Source organism: Oryctolagus cuniculus, chromosome 19 (genome assembly GCF_051225735.1).
Source record: "Oryctolagus cuniculus isolate XC-2025 breed Fujian yellow rabbit chromosome 19, ASM5122573v1, whole genome shotgun sequence".
Classification (NCBI taxonomy): Eukaryota; Metazoa; Chordata; class Mammalia; order Lagomorpha; family Leporidae; genus Oryctolagus; species Oryctolagus cuniculus.
In genome coordinates, this window is record NC_142885.1 from 28,619,702 (window position 1) to 28,640,624 (window position 20,923).

At 40.6% G+C, this 20,923-nt stretch overlaps 1 pseudogene; it reads left to right on the forward strand.

Annotated features, from left to right (window-relative positions):
* Positions 1-413: 413 nt before the first annotated feature.
* Positions 414-921, forward strand: LOC100344877 (ADP-ribosylation factor-like protein 5A pseudogene; annotated as a pseudogene).
* The last annotated feature ends 20,002 nt before the right edge of the window (positions 922-20,923 follow it).

Below are 20,923 nucleotides of genomic sequence, written 5' to 3' on the forward strand. Positions count from 1 at the left end.
TGTGCCGGTGCCTCAGGCAGAGGATTAGCCTATTGAACCGCAGTGCTGGCTGGTTACTTTTCCTAATAAATATATTTGTTATCAAAATCAAATATGTAGAGGTAAAGAAAAAGAAAAAAACTAATTTGACTTTTAAAGAACAAATTAATTAATTAATCAATTTGAAAGGCAGAGAGCTGAGGGAGGACGGTGGCCCCCGAGGCTCCTCTCAGACAACTTGGCGGTGATGTCCGAAAGCCAGGCAAGTGCCTTGTTGGCAGTGGCGGGGCCTCACGAGGTAGAATGGCCTGGGCTTCAGCCTCCTTCCAGTTCCAGCCCAAGAGGCGGAGGCTCCAGAGCATCTCTCTGCCCCTCTGCCTGAGCCCAGGGAGGCCAGGTGGCCCAGGCGGCTGGAGGGGGTCTGCTGCCTGAGAATGGGAATTCTCTTCACCAAGATATGGATACTGTTCAATCAGCAGGAGCACAAGGTATAATTGTCGGGCTGGATAATGCAGGGAAAACTACCATCCTTTACCAGTTTTCTATGAGTGAAGTTGTACATACAGCCCCTACAATAGGAAGTAATGCAGAAGAGATAGTGATTAATAATGCACATTTCCTAATGTGGGATATTGGTGGCCAAGAATTTCTCCATTCCTCCTGGAACACTTACTACACTAACATAGAATTTGTAGTAGTTGTTTTGGATAGTACAGAGAAAAGATTTCTGTAACTAGAGGAGAACTCTAAAATGTTAGCACATGAGGACTTAAGAAAGCTGATTGCTGATTTTTGCTAATAAACAAGATGTTGAAGAATGCATGACTGTAGCAGAAATCTCTCAGTTTTCGTAGGTGACTTCCATCAAAGATCACAAGTGGCACATCCAGGCCTGCTGTGCTCTTACAGGAGAGGGATTCTGTCAAGGACTTGAATGGATGACGTCACAATTTAAGATTAGATGATTTCTACTGACCTATTCTTACAGACTTTGCATAAACAGTGTGCTGGACTTTACCTGAAAGCTGCAGAATTTAGTGGTTTAGATCTATTTATAATAAACTGATTTAAACTTCTTCTGTAAGAAGAAAACTTCAGACCATTTTTTTGAAAACAAAGATGAAGTCTCATCTTCCAATTACTTTCTCATTTTTCCTTCCAAAGTAAGTTATGAAAGCTGTTATTGACGTTTTTCTCATAATGAAGGACATTGTGTAGCCTGTGGTAAGTTCAAAGGAAGAGGAATGCATTTTGAACTTCTAAGAGCTTTAGTATCAGTATAACCCTCCCTTGTTGAATGTTGTTATTTTCTTATTCCATTAGGTCAAACTGCAAATCACAGATACTAGATTTCCAGTATTTTAAGACGTAACATATTTTGTGTATGTATTGTGTATATACCTCAAGTCAAATTAATGGCTTTGGTTTATGTGCTAAGGAAAAGCAAGTAACACAAAAATTAATAATATCCTTGGTTATAACCCTAATGAGATGAGCATTGGCATTGGTGGTAAGTGCCATTATGTATGCTTCCTCTTTGTTCTCTGTATTGTACTAACCAGTACCCAAATCATGGAGCTGCTCTTAAAAAAAAAAAAAAGGAAAAGGAAAAGTCAAAAGCTTGAGAACTGTGTACCTCTTTTTTTTTTTTTGCCCAATCCCACATATGAAAACATATAATCCAATTAAGTGGAATATGTTATCAAATTCTTGGTTTAGGATTACTAATGGACAGAACTGTACAATGAACAGTTACCAGATTATTATTTTTGTTGGTAATTATGGCATTTAAATTGCTAATCAAATTATTCATGAATCAGTAAAATTGTGATATTTCCTGATTTCAAGCCATATTTCAAAGTTTTAGTAATCAAAACAACATTGTACTGGCATGATGACAAATACATCAGTGTAATAAAATAGAGATTCCAGAAATAAACACTTCCATACATAGACATTATCTTTGCTAAGGGTGTCAACACCATCTGATGGAACAAAAAACAATCTGTTTAAGTGATGGTGTTGGGAAACTGGATATCCACTTGTAAAGAATGAAATGAACCCTTATCTGATACTATATATAGAAATTATCTCAAAATGGATGAAGTCCCAGAATCTGAAACGGAAAACTATAAAGCTCCTAGAAGAAAATATAGGGTAAAATCTAACATTTGACTTGATATTGATTGCTTCACCAAAAGCACAGGGAATAACATCAAAAATAGAGGGACAGAGGGACGGACATCAACCTTAAAAAATCTGCACATCAAAGGATATAATGAAAGAGTGAAAAACCAATCTGAGGAGTGAGTATCTGACAGGAATTCGTATTCAGAACGTAGATGCTCCTTGGCTTATAATGATGTTACTTCTAGACAATCTCATTTCGGTTTACAATTATCTCTTTGTAAGTTGAAAATATCATAGGTCCAGAAAGCACTTAATATACCTAATTTGTTGAACATCATAAATTAGTCTAGTATACCGCATGTGTTCTCACAATGCCTACATTGGTAGCCTGTAGTTGGGCAAAATCATCTAACACATCCTTTTTTTTTTTTTAACTAAAGTGTTGAGTATTTCATAAATGCACACAGATGGAGGTTTTGTAGACATTACGGAATCAAAAGCCACTTGAGGCCAGCGTTGTGGTGTTAAGCTGTTGCCTGTGATTCTACCATCTCATGTGTTTATGTCCCGACTGCTGCCCTTCTCATCCAGCTCTCTGATAATGTACTTGGGAAAGCAGCAGAAGATGGCCCACGTGCCTGAGCTCCTGTCCCTCATGTGGGAGACCAGGAAGGTGTTCCTGGCTCCTGGCTTCTGCCTACCTCAGTCTTGGCCATTGTGGTCATTTGGGGAGTGAACCAATAGATGGAAAACCTCTCTTTCTCTGTCTCTGTATCTCGACCTCTCTCTCTGTAACTCTGCCTTTCAAATAAAAAAAAAACACCTAGCAACACAGTATAGAGTATCAGTTGTTTATTTTCATAATCTCATGACTGATTAGGTGCTGCAGCTCACTGCCATTGCCTTGTGTCCTCAGAGAGTAACACACCAGCTATTGCTAGCCCTGGGAAAGATTAACATTCAAAAGTTGAAGTAATTTCTACTGAGTGCATATCACTTTGTGCCATTGTAAACTTAAAAAAACATAAATCAAATCACCCTGAGTTAGTGACCATGTATATATAAAGAACTCCAGCAACTCAATAACAAAAGGCCTAATTAAAACATAGGCAAAGGACTTGCATATAATCATTTCTCCAAAGATTACAAATGGTAGAAAACCTTATGAAAAGATACTCAATATCAGTAGTCATCATAGAAACAGAAATAAAAACCACAATCAAATATAAGTTCATACCTGTGATGGTAGTGTCTGTTAAAAGAGAAAAATACCAGAAGATAATAAGTATTGATTATGACGTGGAGAAACTGGAAACTTTTTGTACTGGTTGTAGGTTCATAAAATGTAAAATGAATACCACTTCTGAGTATTTATCCAAAAGAATTGAGAGCAGATATTGAAGTAATATTTACACACAAAAATTTGTAGCCTCAATATTCACAACATCAAAAAGTGGAAGCAATGTGTATTTTGGTTAAAAGATGGGAAAACAAAATGTGGTATTATATAGGTAATGAAATATGATTTCAGCTTTAAAAAGGAAGAAAAATTCATCTAATGATACACCCTGGATCAACTTTGAGTACCTTATGATAAGGTATTATTTGTCAGAAAGTGACAAATAATGTGTAATTCCATTTATATAAGCAATATAAAGTAATCAGATTCATGGAAACAGAAATTATAATCATGACTAGGAGCTGGGGGAAAGAAGGAGAGGGGAGATTTTTAACGGACATTGAGTTTCAGATTTATAAGATGAAAATGTTCTGAAGATCTGTTTCACAACAATGAGTATGGTTAGCAATATGTAACTGTACACAAAAGCTGATTGAAATGAAAAAGTTATGGAATTTTTACTACAATAAATAAATTGATCATATATATTTTAACTCTCTTCATCACTGTTACTTTATAATAAATGTTGAAATCAGATACTGTGAATCATGAAGCTTTATTATTCTATTCCATTGCTCTAATTGTTGTTTTAACTTTACTTTTGCTTTTATGTAATTGCATATATATTTACATGCAGAGGCAAGAAACAATGCAAAGAGATCCTGTGTATCATGCAACATATTTCCCCAATGGTAGTACCTTACAAAGCTACTGTATACCATCACAACCAGTGTGACATTAATACAGTGAAGATACAGAACACTTCTTGTAAGACAAGGCTCCCCTATGTTGCCCTCTTCTCAGCATGCCCACTTCCCTTTGAATTAATTGCAGCTACTCATCTGTTCTCTATTTTTATAAATACTTCATTGGGAGACCGTGATATTAATGGATTTATACAGTATGTGACTTTGGGTATTTGGCTTTTTTGTTGTTCAGCTTAATTCTCTAGGGACTTTTCCTGGTTGTGATGGGACCAACTTGCTCCTTTTAAATGCAGAGAACTACTCCACATGAGTAGTTCAATTTGTTTTTAATAACTCACTCATCAAGGGACAGCAAGGTTGTTCCCAGCTTTTTTACACTTATGACTAAAACTGTGATAAACATTCTTGTACAGGTGTTCTTGTAACCACAAATGTTCATTGCTCCAGGATAAATGTGGGGTGGTGATGGTGGTAGAATTTTTTTGAGTCTTATGGCCATGTTATGTTTAGTTCTTTGAGAAATTGCTAAACGCTTTTCCAGAGTAACTATATAATTTTACATTCTCAATAGGAACATATGAGTGAACATGTTGTCTATCCTTACCAGCAGGTCCTTCTCATCAATATTTTTCATGTTAGCCATTTTGACGGATATGCAACGATATTGATTGACTAAAGACATCAGACATATTTCCATGTGTTATTTGCCATCAATATATCACTTTCAAATAAATGTCTTCTTGTTGGGGCACAGCAGGTTAATGCCCTGGCCTGAAGCGCTGGCATCCCATATGGGCGCCCATTTGAGATCTGGCTGCTCCATTTCTGATCCAGCTCTCTGCTGTGGCCTGGGATAGCAGCAGAAGATGGCCCAAGTCCTTGGGCCCCTGCACACACGTGGGAGACCCGGAAGAAGCTCCTCTCGCCTGGCTTCAGATCGGCGCAGCTCTGGCTGTTGTGGCCAATTGGGGAGTGAACCATCGGATGGAAGACCTCTCCCTCTCTCTCTGCCTCTCCTCTCTCTGTGTAACTCTGACATTCAAATAAATAAATAAATCTAAAAAAAAGTCTTCTTGTATCTTTTATCCATTTTCTAACAGAATTGTTATATAGTATTGAGTTTTGAGAGTTCTTTATTTATTCTAGACACTGATTCTGTATCAGATATATGGTTAAAAATATTTTCCTCCACTGTATACTTTGCTTTTTCATTCTTTTAGCAAATTTTTCATAAAACATGTTTAAAAATTTTTATGAAGTCCAGTTTATTAATTTTCCTCCATGCATTGTTTGAAAATTTTTCTTTACTTTGATCAAGATCTTGAAGATTTTTATTCATTTATTTACTTTTAAAGATTTTTTAAAAGATCTAATTATTTATTTGAAATAGAAAGAAAGGGGGAGAGAGAGAGAAATCTTTCATCTGTTGGTTCACTCCCCAAATGGCCACAATGGCTGGAGCTGAGCTGATCTGAAGGCAAGAGCCAGGAGCTTCTTCCAGGTCTCCCACACTGTTGTAGGAGCCTGAGCACTTGGGCCATCTTCAGTTGCTTTCCCAGGCCATCACTAGGGAGCTAGATTGGAGGTGGAGCAGCCAGGCCTTGAACTGGTGCCCATATGGATGCTGGCACCACAAGCAGATGCTTAACCTATTGTGCCACAATGCCTGCCCCCACCCAGTGGTTCATTCTTCAGATGGCCACAATGGCCAGGGCTGGGCCAGGCATAAGCCAAGAGCCAGAGACTTTATTCTCACATGGGTGCAAGGGCCCAAGTATTTGGACCATCTTTCACTGCTTTCCCAGGTGCATTAGCAGGGAGCTGGCTCAGAAGTGAATCTTCATCCATATGGAAAGCCAGCATTGCAGGTGGCAGCTTTTACCCATTATGCCACAGTGCCAGCCACTAAAAATTTATGTATTTATTTATATTTTTATATATTTGAGAGGCAGGGTGACAGAGAGATGGAGTGGCAGAGAGAGAAAGAGATCTTCCATCCACTGATTGATCCCCAAATGGCTGCAACTGCCTGGGCTGGATCAGGCTGAAGCCAAGAGCCAGAACCTCCGTCTGGTCTCCTATATGGGTAACAGGGGCCCAAGTACATGGGTCATCTTCTGCAGTAGCAGGGAGCTGGAATGCTGGTGAAACACTGGGACATGAACCTTCCTCCGTATGGGATGCCAGCATCACAGGAAGCAGATTAACCAGGTGGACCACAATGCCAGCCCCTATCTTGAAGATTTGTTTAATGTATAGTCCTAAGAGTTGCATAGCTTTCTGCTTAAATTTAAGCTTTTGATAACTTTTTTTTGTGTAAGGTGTAAGTCTTAATTCTAAGACTTGGGTGGTAGCTGGGATTGAGATATAGATGTCTACTTGCTGTAGAGTATTTGTTGAAAAGCCTGTCTTTCTTCCACTAGACTGATTTTTTTACCTTTGCGTCTGTCTTGTTGATCTATTTTTAAATTGCTCCATCAGTATCACACAGCCTTGATTAATGTAGCCATATAATAAGTGTGAAATCCTATGGAGAGGTTCCTCTTGCTTTATTTTTCTTTGAAAGATTTTTTGGGCTTCATTTCTTATCTGTAACTACAAAACATCTTGCTGGGTTACCATAAGAATTGCATTAGAAAAGTATGCTAATCGGGAGGGAATGAACGTCTTTATTATGTTGAGTCTTCTAATTCATGGATATAGGATTTTCTTCTATTATTTAGGATTTAGATTTTTTTCAGCAGGGATGCATGATTTTTCTCACTTCCAGGTGAACTTGGGTGGCTCTGTGGAATACAGCTCTAACAGTCCTGATCCCAGAGCTGTAGGATGTGAAACGTAGCTTACTCACCTCCAAAAGGTTGATAGCAAACTGTTCTGGTGATCAAACACTAGCAGGCATGGCACAGAGTAGAAGAATGCAGATGGGGCCTTCTGTAGGCCCCTTGGAGGAGCACAGTCATCTGTGGGACTTACAGAACAGCCACAGTTTCAGAGCTGCAGGATGCCGTGCGGTTCTTGTCCACGTTCTAGAGGGCAAGGCAAGGTTGTTCTGGGGATTTTAGCTGGATAGATATCAATTTATTTTTTTTCAACTGTTGCTTCTGTTTTCAGGAATAAGATTATCCTTGAAAGTGAATTCAAGGCAGCATAGGCAGTGAAATGAGTTGCCCAGTGTTGATCACAGAAGTGAGAAAGTCACTTCTTCCTTTTCAGTGGGTACAGCATAGCTATAATGGCCAGACTCGTAAAAAAGACTCTTAAACTTTTTAAAATTTTGTCTTATTTTTGATTAGTTGCTAACAGGTTCAATGTGATTTGTGCATAGAGTTCTAAGAAGATAATGATATTCTCTCCCTCCTTCCCTCAGCTTCCCTCCCTCCCACCCTTCTTCCTTCCCCTTCCTTTCATTTGGACAGCGGCCAGTCTAAAGCAGTGGGATGCAGAAAGAGCTCTCCAGGTCCCACCAGAGTGACAGAATTACTTCAGTGTTTGTAGCACCAAAGCCACAGTCCCCAGATTTTTCTTGGCAAAATGGGATCCCCTCAGTGGGTAGCTGAGGCAGTAGTGTTTTCTTCTCTCTGTGCTGGCTGAGTCCATGTACTTTGTAGCTTTCTTATCCCTTCTTTTTTTTTTTTTAATTTGACAGATAGTGAGAGAGAGAGACAGAGAGAAAGGTCTTCCCTCCATTGGTTCACCCCCCAAATGGCCACTACAGCTGGCCAGAGCTACACCGATCTGAAGCCAGGTGCCTCCTCCCAGTCTCCCATGCGGGTGCAAGGGCCCAAGCACTTAAGCCATCCTCCACTGCACTCCCGGGCCACAGAAGAGAGCTGGGCCAGAAGAGGAGCAACCAGGACCAGAACCCGGTGCCCGTATGGGATGTCAGCACCGCAGGTGGAGGACCAACCAAGCGAGCCATGGTGCTGGCCCTTCTTATCCCTTCTTTACCAGACTTTTCCCTCAGTCAGTTTCCTGGAAATGCAGCCCTTGCTTTATTGTTCTGGTTCTTTGTGGCAGCAGTGAGCACTGGGCCTCTCTATTCAGCCATCCTATCATTGTTCTTCTAAGTGTAAGAGTGTGCAGAAACAATGTCTCCCTCTATAGTCCTTTATCCTCCATCAGTTATAATTCATTTCAAATAATTTCTCTGTGTATCTTCAGAACTACATCAGATAGTTTTATTATTTTGGTCACAATAATCACATGAAATTTAGAAAAGAGGAGTCTACTATTTACTCATATATATATATATATATATATATATTGGACAGGCAGAGTGGACAGTGTGAGAGAGAGAGACAGAGAGAAAGGTCTTCCATTTACCATTGGTTCACCCTCCAATGGCCGCTTTGGCCAGTGTACTGCGCTGATCCGAAGCTAGGAGCTAGGTGCTTCCTCCTGGTCTCCCATGTGGGTGCAGGGCCCAAACACTTGGGCCATCCTCCACTGAACTCCCAGGCCACAGCAGACAGCTGGACTGGAAGAGGGGCAACCGGGACAGAATCAGGCACCCCTACCGGAGCTAGAACCCGGGGTGCTGCTGCCGCAGGCAAAGGATTAGCCTATTGAGCCATGGAGCCGGCCTAATCATATATTTTTGATCATGATTGCCCTTTCCTACTGATGTACAAGGCTCCTTTTGTAGTTTCCCTTCTGATTGAGCAGCTTCCTGTATCCATGCTTTTAGGGTAAACCTTATATAAGCCAATTCTCTTATTTTCGGTCATCTGAAAATGTCTTAATGACCTCTTCATTCTGGAGGAATGCTTTCACTGAGTAGAGGGTTCTGGGATAAGGATTGCCTCATTTCAGCACTTGAAATATAATAAAATACATTGTGTGCCGTCCTTTCAACTTCCATAGTTTCTGAGGAGGAATCTATTTCCCCTCAAGTTATTTTTCCCTGTAGAAAAGATATTGCTTCTTTCTGGGTGCTGTCAAAATATTTTCCCTGTATTTATTTTTCAAGGCTTTAATTTTGATCCATCTTTAAGTGGATGTCCTAGGTTTTTGTTCTTCCTTTGTGGCATGTACTTAGCCTCCTGAGTTTCTGTTTATTTCTCTAACCAAATTTGGTTAAATTTGTGGCCATTATTTCTTTGAGTATTTGTTTTTTTTGCTTTTCCCAAAAGAAAAATTTCCTTATGGAACTCTGATGACATGAATATGCATCTTTTGTTGTAGTTCCACTTGTCTTCCAGTGTCTTCATTTATTTCCAGTTTATTTTCTTTTGTTCATATTGTAATGTCAATTGTTCTGTGTTACAATGCACTGATTTTTTTCTCTGTTCCTTCCTAGGTACTATTGAGCCCATCCACAGTTATTTTTATTTCAGTTATTGGTTTTATAATTATAAAATTTCCATTTATTTCTTTTTTATATTCTCTACATCTTTCATAAGGCTTTCTGTTTATTCATCTGTCTCCAGCATATTCATAATTGCTCATTGAATCAACTTTTATCATCGATACTTTAAAAGCTGTGTCAGATAATTCTAACTTTTGTATCATCCTGGTGTTGACATTTGTCCATAGTCCTTTTTCATTTATTTTGAAATATTCCTGACTTTTAAAAAATTTAATGGCTTTATGGTTTTTAATTTTAAGTGATTTTCCATGGAACCTAGAGAATTTTCATCTTATATGGTGATATCATGGTTCTTATTTAAACCTCCTGTTTTAGCTGGCTTTCTCTGACACTTTTCTGGCAGAGAAATGTGAAGAAGCCCTATTTTTTTACTCAGAGTTGCTGATAGAAATCCAGGTTCCTCCCAAGTTCCACCGACATCCATGATGATGGGTGTGTACATTGCAGCTGGGCTGGAGTGGAAGTTCTGGCTTCTCATGTGGTCTCCAGTGATACTAGGGCAAAGGTAGCCTCTTTACTGATGATCAACGGTGAGAGTCACCTCTTTCCAGTGTATTTTCTAATACCAACCCAATAGGAAGGGGCACTTGTGTGGGTAGGTGGAAGTCCAGGCCCCCTTGCATGGCCACTTACACTGTGGGAGGCAGCTTTGTTACCAGCTACCAAAAAGAGATGAAAGTTCCAGCACCCAAGTTGGTCTTTTCTAGGCCCACCCTCACAGGGCTGTTGATACACCTTGTTATGCCTCACAGAGGTAGATGCTGGCTTCCCACATGGTCATATCTGGAATGAGGGAGACATAAAGTGTGTGTGTGTGTGTGTGTGTGTGTGTGTGTGGTGTGTTATGTAGCTGTAAGGGAGAGGTTCCTTTCTAAAAGTGTCTATCTTGCTAGGCTGCACCTTTTTCTGGTCCTTCGACTTTTATTATTTTTTTCTCTCCTGTTGGCTGTGACATTTTTAACTTGCTAATTTCTTTGTCCTCAAGTGTGAAATCTGTCAATCAAAAAAATTGCCATGTCCCAAAATCTCTAGTTTATCTTCCTTCAATCTACCTTTCAGAATTTGCTTTAGATGGAATGTTCAGAGTATCTAAGTTGTCCTTTTTTTTTTTTTTTTTTGACAGGCAGAGTGGACAGTGAGAGAGAGAGAGACAGAGAGAAAGGTCTTCCTTTGCCATTGGTTCATCCTCCAATGGCCGCCACGGCTGGCGCGCTGCAGCCGGCGCACCGCACTGATCCAAAGCCAGGAGCCAGGTACTTCTCCTGGTCTCCCACGGGGTGCAGGGCCCAAGGACTTGGGCCATCCTCCACTGCACTCCCTGGCCACAGCAGAGAGCTGGCCTGGAAGAGGGGCAGACAGGACAGAATCCGGCGCCCCGACCAGGACTAGAACCCGGTGTGCCAGTGCCACAAGGCAGAGGATTAGCCTAGTGAGCCGCAGCGCCGGCCTCTATGTTGTACTTAATGAGAGAAATAGGGAAAAGTATTTCTATTCCATCTTCCCAAAAAGGGGAAGGTACTTTCAGCCTTGAGTATAATTCCTTCCAGTCTTGGGGTAGTTGGCCTTTCCTTGTCATTTACATCTCTGCTATTAAGTCACCTCCTCAGGGAAGGCTTTTCTTACTACTCAATCTACACAGCTCTTCTTTTGTCTATTTTACAGCTAGAATTTTTTATTTGCTTTTAAAAACCTGGCACCACATTTGTTTATTCCTTTTCCGCTACTGCTCATTTCTCTTTGTGTCTCCTGTAGCCAACACAATGTTTAACACAAGGTTAGTTGCACTTGAGGCAGAAAAAAATGCAGGCCTAGTGTGTAAAGACATCACTAGAATCTAGGAGCTAAATTTCCTGTTTTATTGTGTATTTTGTGATGGAGAAGTTGCTGTAAATCTTCACTTTCCCTCGGTAGCCATTATCCTCATCAAACAAGTCAAAATCGTTTAACCTTTGGCCTCTTTCATGTAAATATATTTGATAGAATGTTAGCAAGTAGTCAAATGACCAAAAGCTGTGCTTCAAGAAATGTAAAGAGAAGAAACAGAGCCAAGTTAATTTGTGAAATGCCGAGTAACTTAGAATTGGCTGTAGCTCAAAACCACAACCTAAGGAAAGATGGTAATTTCATATAGCTTTCAGCAAAAGAATTTTCTCTTTGTAAATATCATTTACTCTCTTATGCAGTGATGATCTTCACTGGATTTTTATGGCAATCACAATAGCAATAATCTCTCCCACATTCAGACTATGTGTATTGATTTTTTCCCCAGATAATAGGCTTATCCAAAGAGTTCACAAAAAATGGAATTGATATTGGTGCAAAAAATTTTAAAATCTATGCATAGATTTTTCATAATATGCATTTCCATCAGCTTTTGTTTTGAAGACCCCTCTGTGTGTGCATTTGAAAGTTTATCAGCACAAAAATAAATATCTCATTTTTCATGAACTTTTTTAAAAAAAGATTTTACTTGTTTGAAAAGCAGAGTTGAGAGATAGAAGAGAGGGAGAGAGAGAGAAAGAGAGATCTTCCATCTGCTGGTTCACTTTCCTAATGGCCACAATGGCTGAGGCTGGGCCTGGCCAAAGCCAGGAGCCAGGAAGTTCTTGCTGGTCTCCCACATGGGTGTAGGGGCCCAAGCACTTGGTTAATCTTCTGCTGTTTTCCCAAGCACATTAGCAGGGAGCTATATGGGAAGTGGAGCAGCCGGGAGTGAACTGGCATCCATATGGGATGGGATGCTGGCATCATTGGCAACTTAACCCCTTATGCCACAATGCCAGTCCTTCAGTGAATTTTTGAAGTGCACTCATGGCCTCCATATCTTTTGAAATTTTTCCAAACCATTTATTATACGTTGCCTTCTTACTACTCTTCACCAAATAAAATGTCTACTCTGTTCTTTTTCCTTGAAAAATTCATTTCAAAAAGATTTTCATTAACATTTTATAGAGCACTTACTCTGCCTCAATGCTTGTGCCAAGTTGCATACGTACGTCATCTCATTGAAAAACCTCGTGACACTCGATGAGATTGACTTATAATTCTTTTTAATAAACCAAGAAATTGAGCTAAAGAGCCTTAAGTGAAATTCCTGAAGCAACATACAGTGAATGACAGAGCTGGGATCCAAATCCAGATCTCTGTCATTTCAGTACCTGCACCTGCAGCCGCAGAGCTGCAGTCTCATTCATCTGTATTTATGTAGTCTTTCATATTCCCCACCTGAGGTCCATTTGAACCATATTCCATGCAACTTTCCTTCTATGTATTTCTATTGAACTGAGATTTAAGTAATTAATTTTCAAAATTCTTTATAGCTTGGGGCTGGCACTGTGGCACAGCAGGTGAACGCCCTGGCCTGAAGCACTAGCATCCCATATGGGCACTCTTCAAGACCCGGCTGCTCCACTTCCAATCCATCTTTATGCTAGGGCCTTGGAAAGCAGTAGAGGATGGCTCAAGTCCTTGGGCCCCTGCACCTGTGTGGGAGACGCAGAGGAAGCTCCTGGCTCCTGACTTCAGATAGGCTCAGCTCCCACTGTTGTGGCCAATTGGGGAGTGAACTATCAGATGGAAGACCTCTCTCTCTCTCTCTCCTTCTCTCTGCTTCTCTCTCTGTGTAACTCTTTCAAATAAATAAATAAATCTTTAAAAAAAAACAAAGAAAATCAAAAGGAAACAAAGTAGTAAAAGCAAAGAGGCAGGCCTGGTTCTCGACTCCTCTCACCCTAATTAATGGAAATGACCCAGAAGTGTAAATATGTTTTCATTTGACAAAGGGCCGTCTGCAGCCAGAGCATGCAGCTCTGCAGGCAGAACCAGGTGATAAAGAGAACCCAAGGTGCTTACTTGGAGCATCTCCTGACGAAGTGCACTGGATCTTAGGGAATTAACTAGAGGGGAACTCAGGCATTCTGAGCAGGGAAAGAGAAGTTCAGAAAGAAAGTCAGGACTTGAGTGATGGAGAGAACACATGGCTCAGATGAGGGGCTGGGAGCAATTTGTCATGTGAAGGTAGCAGCAGTGGAGGTGTGGTTTTTAAAATAGATTTAGAGGCCTTCTATTTTAGTAGGTGTGGCAGGACCTGGAATGAGGCTGCAAAATGCAAGGGGGCTAAATCAGGAGGCTGCAGGGTAGGATGGGGTAACTGATTCCTGACAGAGTAGCAGCAGATGGCAGCAACAAAGGTTTTGTTGTAGATTCTGGGGCTCTCCATTGGCATTGATCAGAGTGACAACCATGTTTATACAAGGCCCTAGATGAAGTTTGGTAGAATTAGGGGTGATTCAGCTGCAGCATGGGTTAGAGAGGGACCCCAGGCAGGGACAGTTGCACAGGCCCCACCCCATTAGCATTAAGGCACACTAAGGCACAGAGGTTGGTGGGGTGAGAGTGATGTACAGCCTACTGTCTGGTTACAGGAGAATTTTCAACAGCAAACTCTATTTTTCTAGCAGTAACTGTGGGCTTTTGAATCGGTTCTTCACCCAGTGCTCCATGGATTCTCTTATTGCAGGCCCAGATAGTGTCCTGATGATTGTCCTCTGGCTAATGTGGATGAGAATAGCCTAGAAAGGAAAGGAAGGCCACGAGGAGAGAATGAGCAGACATCAATAGGATATGTGAATGACAATGAAATGGAAAAGAAAACCAGCCCAGATTCTGGGAAATTATAGCTGGGAGACCTGGAGTCTGCTTCTACATGGCGGGGGGGGGGTGACATTAGAAAAATTAGTTGGCAGCTTGACTCAGCAGAAATAGTAATTCATGATAGAAAAGTTGCTGGCCAGTCTGCAAGTCTTGGCAGGGAGCAAGAACTATGCCTGTGCAGTGTAGGGAGGTAACATGTATCATATCAGAGATCTTGTGGGTCCCTGCCCTCAAAGTTGGAAGGTAAACAGTTTAATGTGGACACCCATAGCGCAGGTTGGAGGAGGAGAAAGCCCCAAGCATTGTGTGCAGTGGGCAGCTTGAGTGCCTCAAACCTGAGACCACACTCTCCTCCTCTAACTGGAGCTCTCTTGTGTACAGCCATGGGCAGGTGAGCTTCCAATCCCATCTGTTATTCTGCAGCCTGGGCTGGAGCATGCCCACTCAGCTTCTTTTTGTGGACTGTTGCTGGTACTTAGCGCAAGTCCTAAACATCTTCGAGAGGTCAGTGTCAAATCCACGTCCTCTTGTCAGCTGACTCCCTTCCCCCATTGCTGTTGCTATGGCCTTGGGCCTGGCTCCTTAAAGCAAGTGGGTATGTGTGGACTATTCTGAGTCCTTTCATTGTCTCCTGGGCAGGTTTTTCCTTCACATACTATGGGCTGGCCAAGTCTTCTCTCAATCTGATATTACCTGTGCTTTCTCTAGCAGAATTAAATGACATTTTTGCCTCATGGTTTAGAGATGTAGGAGAATGTGTTTATGTTTAAGCATCTAGACAGGTTTTGCTTCCCATAGACTTTTCTCTGGCCTATATAAGGAGAAATTGTTAATTATGCAGCCACATAGTAGCAAGAAATCCCCAGTACTCTTACATTTGGAAACCACCAATTATTAAAACAAGTGCCTTTGCAGAGAAGAATGTGTTGTGACAGATGACACTGATGTTCTGCTAATTCTAACTTTTTCTAATAATCTCTGTCACTCAGTACTTCTATCTCACTCCGTAGCTTTGCTATTGTTTCTCCTTTGCTTTTTGACCTTCTACCCATTTATTTAGCATTTTGATCCTGTTTTTCTGTTCCTGTTTCATTTGAACTCTTTTTTATTTTTTCACATATGATTATAGCATAAGCTGAAAGTTCAGATAATGTTAAGCTAGAAAGCCCCTGTTAATATCCTCTTGTACTACCAACAGGAAGTGAGCACATTTGTATGATAAATGAAAACGTGTTATCTTGCCAGAAGAGTGAATTTGAAGGTTAGGCAATGCAAAGACTCAGTGATGTTTTCCCAAGCTCCAGGGCTGCGTTTGGGAATGATATTCCCCCTGGGTTAGAGGCTGGTGTTAAGTAGGTGCAGAACTGGAAGCTGATAAAGGAACTACTAATATTGCTGTTTGTTTTTACAAATGTCAATTAAAGGATTTAATATGATGGTTAAGCTATAAATTACATTTAGTAAATCTTCCATACTGGCATTTTCCTTACTTTAATATTCCTGTTTAATGCCAGACATCATTAATCCCAAAGGCACAGGGTGGTCTCAAACTCAAACTAAATCCCTAGTATTTATAAATCCTGGTTAAAGAAATACTATGTATTAGACCACAGAGTAGAATAAAGTAATATTATGTCTTTTTTTCTCTAGAGCCTGGAATTTAATATGACCCCATTACACTTGAAACATTTAACAGATCTCAGGATAAATCAAATGTTTGGATAAATCTCTACAATTTCTCATTCATTAGCATGACAATTGCAAATAGATTTCACTGTGCTAGGTCTCCAGGCCAGTAACAGTGAATATTTAAGGAAAATGAACATTGCAACACAAATGTGTATACTTAGAGTTACCAAATTATAAAAGTATAGAAAATCAGTTTTGTAGAATTTTATAATTAAAATTCCATGATCTTTCCAATCAAGTGAAGAGAGCTTGTTCAATTATGACATTTAATGTTTCTCTCTTTTTACTTTTCTTGTTTACTCTATTAAAGAGCAAATTCCAAGTTGATTTGTGTGAGTGTATATGTGTGTTTATGCAAACATGCAGAGAGTACTTCAGAAAGTTCATAGATAATGGAATCGAATTTTTTTTGGTGCAAAACATTGAAATTCATGGATAGTTTTTTTCATAATATGCATTTCCCATGAACTTTTTAAGGAAAAATGTATTTATTTATTTGAAAGGCATAGTTTACAGATAGAGAGCTCTTTTATCTGCTGGTTCACTCTCTAAACGATCACAACTGCTGGAGCTGGTCCTGTCTGAAGCTGGTCTGGTCTGAAGCCAGGAGCCAGCTTCCTCCAGGTGTCCAAAAAGGGTCCAGGGGCCCAAGAACTTGGGCCATCTTCTACTGCTTCCCCAGGTCATTAGTAAGGAGCTGAATTGGAAGTGGAGCAGCTGGGACTTGAACTGGTGCACATATGGGAGGCTGGTGTGGCAGGTGGAGGCTTTGCCCACTATGCCACAGCCCCGGCACTCTCCACAAACTATTTAAGGCCCCGCTCCTATAGAATTCTTCTTGGACATCTGTGGAGGACTGATTCTAGGGCACTCTCCTCCCTGGATAGCAAATTCCTTTATAAAATCGTGTAGATGATATTGTATGTACCTACACATATCTTCCTATATATTTTAAATTATCTTTTACTTTTTTTTTTTTTGACAGAGTGGACAGTGAGAGAGAGAGAGAGAATGGTCTTCCTTTTGCCATTGGTTCACCCTCGAATGCCCGCCACAGCTGGCACGCTGTGGCCAGCACACCACACTGATCCAAAGGCAGGAGCCAGGTGCTTCTCCTGGTCTCCCATGGGGTGCAGGGCCCAAGCACTTGGGCCATCCCCTACTGCCTTCCTGGGCCACAGCAGAGAGCTGGCCTGGAAGAGGGGCAACCAGGAAAGAATCCGGCGCCCCGACCAGGACTAGAACCTGGTGTGCCGGCACCGCAAGGCGGAGGATTAGCCTATTGAGCCGTGGCACCTGCCAAATTATCTTTTACTTTAAATCATTACTTATAGTACCTAATACAATGTAAATGCTATATAAATAGATTGTAATGTTTAGGGAATTTTTACTTTTTTCCTCAAATATTTTCAGTTGCAGTTGGTTGAATTGAAAGATGCAGAGGGGCTGGCACTGTGGTGTAGTAGGTGAAGCCATTGCCTGCAGTGCTGGCATCTCATGTGGGTGTTGGTTCCAGCCCCAGCTGCTCCATTTCAGATCCATCTCTCAGCTATGGCCTGGGAAATCAGTAGAAGATTCCCAAGGCCTTAGGCCCCTCTACCATGTAGGCCGGAAGAAGCTCCTGGCTTTAGATTGGCACAGCTCCAGCCATTTATTCCAATTAGGGAGTGAACCAGCAGATGTAGGAACTCTCTCTCTCTCCCTCACCCCCCCCTTTATCTCTCTCTCCTCATCTCCTTCTCTCTCTGTGTAACTCTGACGTTCAAATAAAATAAATAAATCTTTTAAAAAAAGATGCAGAACCCCTCCATGTGTATAAGTAATTCTGAAAACAAACAAAACAAAAAGATGTAGAACCTATGGATGTGGAGGGGCTCTTTCTCTCTCTCTTTATATATATATATATATATATATATATATATATACACACACACACACACACACACAAACACACGTATACAGTAAGTATAATTATAAAATATGTAATAAATATATTTATATATTTTTTCTTCAAGTTTGTTGAGTTTGTTTTTCTATTTTAGTTGTATTTGGTTCAATTAGTACCCCGGAAAGGCAGTCATTGTAAAAATTGTTTATTTTTCATTTTTATTTGAGATGGAGAAAGAGAGATTTTTTTCCATCCACAGATTCACTCTCCTAATGCCCACAACATCTAGGGCTTGGGAGAGAGAGAGAAAGAGATTTTTCAATCCACAGATTTCTTCTACTAATGTCCACAACAGCTAGGGCTTTGCCAGGATCCCAAAACTCCATCTGGGTCTCCCATGTAGGTGGAAGGGTCCCAAGTATCTGAGCTATCACCTGCTGTCGTTCAGGGTTCTCATTAGCAGAAAGCTGGATTGGAACTTGAAAAGCCGGGACTCAAAGCAGGTACTCCAGTATGGATGTTCCACTCAATTAAATACCCACTCCAAAGTAAAGGCTTTAGAATCAAGTGCTCCATGCCTTCTCTTACTGGGGGTCCAGTGTTCTGTTAATATGAGACTGGCTTACATGAATGAGAATACCCTGGATGGGGAATGAAGCCAGGGTATAGAGAATGAGCAGATGCCAGTGATGATGATGATGGTGATAATTAAATGAAAATGAACACCAGGCCAGACTCTGGAGACCTTTAACTGAGAGACCAACAATCCCTTTCTGCATGGGGGATATGAAATTAGGAAAATTTACTAATGATTTGATAAGGAGAAGTACTAAACAACAACTGGATAACAATGCTTCATTACTTGAAATTCTTCCACAGATGTTATTCTCTTTAGGGTCAGTTCCCTTATTGTGATTTTGTGGCCTTTCCATGCTCTGGAACCTTGCTTTTCCTGTCCAGCCACATTGATTTTATTTCATTTCTCCAAGGTACCTTTCTCCTTTCTGCCCTCAGAAACTCTGCACATACTCTTTCCAGTGCCTTCATTTCTACCTAGCACCCAACCCCATCACCTGCTCCTTTCCCAGCCCTTTAGGGAAGTCTTCCCTTTTCCCATGCACAGATTAGGGCTCCGCATGATGTGCTCTCACCCTCTGCCACTCACTATCATTGCAGTCAATTACTGTGTAGTTATTTTAAAAATGTCTGTCTTCCTTGGTGGACTGGTAGTTACTAACATCTGGTCTTGATTATAAGTATGCTGTATGGCATATAGTGAAAGTTAATCACTTGAGTAAGCAAACAAGGCAGAAACCTGATGTTACAATTTGAATTGTGTCCCCCTGAAAGATATGTTGTCGTCCCTAACCTCTAGCATCAATTAATGTGACTTTAAAAGAAACAGGTCTTTGCAGATGTAATCAAATTAAGATGAGATCTTTAGATGGACCTCTAATCCAACATGACTGGTGTCTTCATAAGAGAAGGAAGCACCATGTGAAGACAGAATCACAGGGAGAACACTACATGGTGACAGCAGCTGCTTGGAGTGGCACATTATTAAACCAAGAACACCGAGTATTGATGATCATGACCAGAGAAGCTAGGGCGGGGACAGGAAGGATTCTCCTCTGAGACTGACTGGAAGCCCAGCCCCGCTGACACTTGTAATGTTCAGAACTGCTAGGGAATAAATTATTGTTATTTAACAATAGTCCATCCAATTTATAATACTTTGTTATGACAGCCCTGGAAAACAAATTCATCTGATTGTTAGTGCTGATGCTTGAAGTTACAACTGAACCAGCAGCAAGTCACACCAACCAATTTGGCTCTTAGAACCTGGAAATGGAATGGTCTAGTAGGAGAGATGTGAGGTAATTCATCTGAGGAGAGAGGAGGATCTCAGTTTTGGGCTTGGTTAAGTCTGAGAAAGGACACCTATGAGAAAATAGCCAATATTTACTAGTTATGTATATATACCGATGTCAACTAAGCACCACATTTTCATAGTTTTATTTATCCCTGGGCATATCTCATGCATCATATTCTGTTATTATTATTTCATAGATGAAGAAACTAGGGAAAGTTAGGCAATGGCATACCCTTAATTTGAACCCAAACACGTATAAAAGACAGACAGTTGGGAGAGAGGCATATCAGAGAAATGCCATCTTGTGTATAGCTGTTTAGTCCTCAAAAATACTAAGAATTCATATGGGTCAAACTGCCACCACGTACTGAAATCCAGCCTATTTCAAAGTTGTTATTGGCATATAGGTGTATGCTTTCTATTTTAAGTTTGTTTTTGACAATACTGTCAATCAGTCTACATGTTTTATAAGCCCCTAGGCAATGTGGTCTGATGTTGTCATCATATTCAAACTTTGGTTTAATATCCACTTCATTAAAACCTAGAAGTACTTAATGATATTCTAGTCTAGACTTCTTCCTCTCTTACAGGCATCTTTTCTTTCATTTACAAAGTAGGTCAACCAGTAGCCCAGGCACAGAGGAGGTGAATACAGAGGAATAAAAAACTGGAAGTAATCTCAATGGGAACAGAGATCATTAATTCTTTCTCCAGAGAGAACCGCATCTCTCAAAGATAAAATCTATTCTTGTAATTCCCAAGAGAAAGAGATTCCATTGTGCTCCCAAGGTAACAGAGTGAGGGGTAGTGGTCATTGAGTATCTGTCACTGCTCTCTTGCATTTAATTTCCTGGTCCAAGAACTCCTTCTCCATCCCATTTTCTCTTGTGCTTTTGAGTATCTTCTTACATAGATAATGAGGACATTGTAGCTTCTGCAGGAAGTGCTAAGGCAGCAGGGCTGTGCAATTGAACAGAAGGTCTAGGCTTTAAATCTTAGCCTCCCTCTGGAGCATTTGCCACTGCACGCTGAGCCTCTGCTTTCTCAAATGTGATATGAAGGCAAGAATGGCTTGTTTGCTGTCCAATTTGGGGAGACAAAAATGAGAGCATGTAAAAGAAGGTGTTTCTGCATTTGGGCAATTGCACTAAACAAGTCCTACCAGGAAGGAGAATCTTTTCTTTCATTTGAGAAAAACTTATTATTGTGTCCCAGAGGTCTTTACTTCTGCTTT